The sequence below is a fragment of the Lissotriton helveticus genome, chromosome 3_1 (assembly GCF_964261635.1).
Source record: "Lissotriton helveticus chromosome 3_1, aLisHel1.1, whole genome shotgun sequence".
NCBI classification, from domain to species: Eukaryota; Metazoa; Chordata; class Amphibia; order Caudata; family Salamandridae; genus Lissotriton; species Lissotriton helveticus.
In genome coordinates, this window is record NC_136061.1 from 1834688564 (window position 1) to 1834694563 (window position 6000).

Consider the following 6000-nt stretch of genomic DNA (forward strand, 5'->3'; position numbering starts at 1 on the left):
AAAATTAGTGTAATGAATGACATCCCTCATGACACAAACATTGACTGCTCAAATACGTACTAGTGTTAAGGTATAGTGCTCTTGTGGTGCACAACATGCATGACAAGGAGGTGATACAGCACCCTTAAACTCAGTCAAGACAAGGGCTGTACATGTTCAGAATAGTATGGCTCTATATTTAAATCAAACTGTTTATGATCATAAAATTGGTCAGATATACCAACTAAAGCCTATGAATTCAATGCTTCAACCACTTCGAAAAACTTGAGTTGACTTCTTCATGAAAGGATTTTCCTGGAACTAGATAAGCAAGGAGTTCAAAGAACATCACTTTGAAAATAGTACAGGCACCCTGTTTGTCCTTTTGCATAGACGTGACACTTCTAGTTTTACACTAACACTAAAACTTTAATAAATCCCTATTTTTCTGAATATAATGTACACTCCCTTCTCATTGGCATCTCAAAATAACAGTAAAGAGCAGAGTAAATCGTTTGGCTTTTCGCGCCAGCTACATCAGGGGAGATTTATTTTCTTCAAGTTTTTACAGATTTTTAAAGATGGAGATGGAGTAGTCACCACCATGATTAAACCTAAAATCTGTCTGCATTTAAATTTGGTGAGTGGACATTTAGCTTGGCGGTATCTATATTCTGTCACTGTTTGGACAAAGTATTCATACTGCCAAGATTTAAATCGGTTCTTAGTCTTGAAAAATATGCGAGGTGTGAAAAAAATTAGAAGAGAACTTGATATATAACTGTGAATGTTATGCTATTCTAATTGGTACCACGCATGGCTGCCCTACAAGAGTTGCACAGCACTTCCTACTTCTACTGTGACATCCCATAACAAGACCAAACTTAGGCTGCAAGCCACCAAGTCTTTAACTGCTTCCTAAAACAGAGATGATTGGATGTTTTCCAAAGCTATAAGGGCAAATGATTCCATAGCACCAGAGCTATAGCTTGAAAAGAGCATTCTCCTGTTCAGGTAAATTTGAAGTGTGGTAGGTACCACTACCAAATTGGAGTCTGCTGTTTTTAATACCCTAGTCAGGTTACAGGACTGAAGCATAGATGACAAACTGGGTGCGCCCAGCTTCTTCATGATCCATTGAGCCACACGCAATGCTTTGAAATAGATGAACTTCTATACTAGAAGCCTGTGCAGATTGTAAAGCAGCTAAGAGACTGAACAGAATTTTGTGAAGTAATTAATAAGCCTGGGCGGAGTTCGCAGAGTTCCATGGAGTGCAAAAAAAAAAAAAACGCCGCGCTACGCAAAGTTCCGGGAGCAGCGGAGTGCGTTAAATAAAAATGCAGTTTGTGGTGATTTTCAGTGCCAGGTGCTTGTCCGCACTGTGCAATCATCGTGAATGGTACCATGCACACCGCAAGTGGATGCAGCTTCATTTTTGCCGCTCAAGTAGATTTTTACTCAAGTGGCAGTTTTTTCAACGCAAACAGACGGTTTCTCAATGCAAGCGGTTGCCAGCATACGCAACCACTCGCAATGAGAAATCTGACTGCTGGCATTGAGACATCTCGCAGAGGGGTTGATTTCATGCTCGGCAACTAGACGTTGACAAGCGTGACCGAGTAAAAATCTCCCCTCTGCCACGCGAAGCAGAGTTTTTCAGAACTCCGCGAGCTCCGCGCAACGTGGAGTGTGGCAAACTCTGCAAACGGAGCGGAGACTTAATAAATAATCTTGCTGCAGCATTCTGAAAAATCTGTAATCTGCTTTTCACATTCCTGGTGTTACCGAAATACAAGATGTCACAGTAATTGAGGTGTGAAGTGATTAAGGACTGGAGGATCATCTTGTGAAGCTAGTGACAGAAAAAAACAATATTGCTTTAAAGGCTTCTGGGAGTGCTAAAGCAGGAAGAAGTCAGAGTTTTGACTTGCAGCTCAAAATATGGGGAGTCATCTTGCCAAAGTCTCAGATTTTTAACAAAAGATTTGGGTTTCGAAGGGAGACCAGAGCATGCTGGACCATCATTGATCACCTCATTGTCAGTGCTATCTACTGACTCTGCAGTGACATAATAAGCTGGGTGTTATCTGTGTAGAATACAAATTAAATCCCAAACAATTTTAACACCTCAGTCAATGCTCTTACATGAATATTATAAAGGGTAGGACTTAAGGCTGACACCTTGTGGGACAAAATGCTCTATAGTCCGCTTGGTAAGTTTAAAGGGTATCGATATCACCTGGAAAGACCAAATTTAAGAACAGAGGCAAGCAAGGCCACACGCTTTGTCACATACCGTATTCTCATATAATAAATACTGGAGCAGCGTATGGGACACCATATTAATAGCTTTGCTTAAGGCTGGTAGATTAAACACAGCAGAGGCTCCACAATCAACAGTTTGTCTCACTTTAGGAAGGGCAGCTTCAGTAGTATAGGCAGATCTGAAACCATTCTGCAAATGGTTTAAAAGCTGATGCTTCTCTAAGAACCCTACCAGAAGACTATACACATGTTTCTCCACCGCTTTAGCCAAGAATATAGGGGAGAGGGATGGTTCGATAATTAGCATGGACTGTGGTGTGTAATGTCCATTTTTTCAGAAGTGGAAGGAGTTTGGCATGTTTCAATCTCCAGGCAACACCGCAGTGGACATAGAAAGATTAGCTAGGTTTACAAACATGGGGGTGAGGATCTCCTCGTTGTTGTGTATTGGATCTGGTTTCAACGGTTTGTCATTAGAGACCAACCAACTTTACTTTACACATGATCGCACTGAAAGAAATATCATCCAGCATTTCAACCTTAACCATCCTGTCACCTTGTAGCGTGTTCCTAATCTTTGGAGTAGGGCATCTAGAGCCGTAACTGAAATTATCACTCAGTCAGTCAAAGTAACTTTATTTGGTTTCAAACAGAGAACCATGACAGTGCATAAAATCAACATTACGAATTATAATTCAAATGACCTGTTTACAAAGCAGCATGAAAGATAATTCTTACAATTCAATTATTGAAAAAGAGATAGTCAGTCAGTCAAGAATGCTTTATTCAGCAAAGTAATGCCATACAAGTGAACATATCATACAGCGGTACATTTCATTAACAAATTTTAAAAACCAGAATTTTAAAAAGCATTCCTTGATATCAACCAGAATACCCAGACCTCAAATACATACAGTACAGAAGCGTTATATAAAGTGCAAGGTGCAAAAGAGCAAACTCAGTCAAATATTGGGGAGAGGAGTTGGCCTAATGGCTAGGGCGCTCGACCTCGGACCTGGGGATCTGGGTTCGAGTCTCGGTAACGACGCCAAAACTTCCTGTGATTCTGGGCAAGTCACTTAATCTCCCCGTGCCTAAAATGAATGTGTGTCCGTCCTCATGTAACGTAACTGGTGCTATGTAAAGCGCTCTGATACCTGATTCGGTTCGGGTCTAGTTCGCGCTATATAAAACTCTGCAAAAAAATTTTTTTAAAAATACAATAGTCCCCCTTGATGACACATAGTGGGCCCAAAGATAAAAACATGTAAAAACTTAATGACAGTTAAAAAAACATTTTTTTCCCGCACCTAATGGATCCTCTTAAAAAAACACTTGCAACCCCGAAACAGACCATGGGGAAAGATATCATTTGAAGGTACATTAGGGCAGGCCTGACTTGAGAAAAATGACAATCTCTGAGTAGTGGTAAAATGAATTTCTTGCGTAATGAGTTGCAAAGGAAAATAAAATGAAGGGTGTCCTGTTCAGAGAAGTTGTCACAAGGACAAGGTTTTAAAGTGCCAGGTTTTGTAAAGCCTTGGGGAACTGCCAACAGCCAGGGAGCCATTTGCAAACAAAATCTTGTTAATACAATACTATGGAAGGGGTTGCCAACGATTAATAGGTGAGGTTGGACTTGGTTAAATATAGATAATGTAACATAATCTCTCACCGTTGGTTTTAGCAACTCCTTTTCTTCCCTTAGTCCCTGGCGCTTGACCATGAATTGCTGTTTAATATTTCTAATTTTACATTTGTCCGGGGTTTAGGGCTTAGAATTTAGTCAGGGCAACTTAGCCATTTTGTCAATTCCCTTAAATACATTGTCTAAGGGATATGATCAGCTCTGTCTAATGCTAGACAGTCAGTAATTATTATTTGGGTTAAGTTTATGATAGGGCTTGCCGAAACTCTCAACCAGCACATTAGGGGGGCTGCCTCTATATGATCTGATATGTATCCTATCCCTAGTTCTTCATGTAGTATATATGCAGGGGTGGAGTGCGGGACTGCCAGGATCTTACATAAGAACTTGTCTTCGTCATGCTGAATGTCCTTTCGTTCCTTATATCCCCAAATGTCACTGCTATAGGTTCCCATGGGGATACATGTTTCTGTGCATATCTTCATCAGGGTCGGAATGGGTTCAGACCCTAATCTATTAGCAACATTTAGTGTTGCCCCAGTCGCTGTAACAAGAGTATTCTTTTTTTGCATTATTTGTGGGCACCATGACACACCCTCATCAAAAAGTACCCTCAAATAGGGAAAAGTTGGGACATTTGTTTACTCAAACTGCACAACATCAAAAAGATGTCCCCAACTATCAATAGGAATAGGACATTAGGTCCACCCACAGAACAGCTCAACTGAATTTTTTATGTATTTTTCATTATTAAATGTTAAACCATTTTCCTTTTTTTTAAAGAAAATATTAGACAAATTATATTAATAAATTCATTCAATGACAATACGATAAATACATCACAGTGAGCCAACATTATATAAATAACGCATAAGTATTCATAATAAAAAAAAAGCCCGTAATTTGCAATATTCAAAAAGTAGAAGTAGACGTTCGCACTATAAGTCCAACAATCAAGAAACAAATATAATGAATCCAAAATACATTCAATTACAAAAATAGTAGTTAAACATCAGACATTACAGAACACTAAAAAATAAGCAATTCACAACTATACCATACACAAAACACAAAAAAAAAGAAAAGCGCCGACGCGCGTTTCGGAAAGTACCAAAGACATTATATAAATTCCTTCGTCAGGGCGCACATGTTATACTTTGATCATTATTCGTGACCCTGGAGTAGTCATCGAGAATTTTTAACGTAAAACAGTGTGAACACCAGGGCTGGAGAGACTGTCTGTGGGGGAAGAATATATAAAAAGATATCTAAGTCAAAAACAGCATAAATCACATTCATACATTGAGCAAGACATTCACAAAATACACCTCATCATACATACAGATAAGAGGAAAAGAAAATAAACACCCAAAACATAGTGGCAAAAAAAATATAGTATTAACAAGTCACTCATCAGTCAACCATATTTTGGACCTTATATCCCCAAAAGATGTGTCAGAATCAAGAGAAAACATATCATACAATACACACCTTACAAGTCTGGGGCAACATAGCACTCTCTTAGTCCGGAGTCCAAACAGAACAGGATCTCTTAATAGCCAGCAGTGCCTAAATAGATGTGGCCAACAAGTCAGGTGTAGTGAGGCTAGGTCATCACAGAACAATGAGGTACTTTCAAATTTCAGCCACAGTGCTTGCAGAGTGCGTAAAAGTTAAACGGACTAACTACAAAGACAACCTGGGTGCAATAATGAAAGAAGAATATGGAGTACGGGACCCATCTTTTTCCATGGTAGGATGTTCCCTTAGAACTGGTTTTCTGAGGGTCCCTGTTATGTTTATCTAACATTTGTTAACTCAACCCCTTCACAATAAAATGTAGTCGTTTTTGGGACTTTCCAGGACCAATGGACATAGTATGTGATTTCTCATAATTTGTTGAAAGATCTAAGGAATCCATAATAACTATAAAACCATCTATAAGTGAAGGCCCACTGCAGTTCTGGCTAATCTGACTGAGTCATCCACAAATAAATGTGCGGGTATCATCTTTACGCCAAACCTAGGGATATCTTTACAGCTGGCTGTTAAAAAATTCCTAACTTATTCATACATAGTGTGAATAAGAGGGGGGCCAGGATACA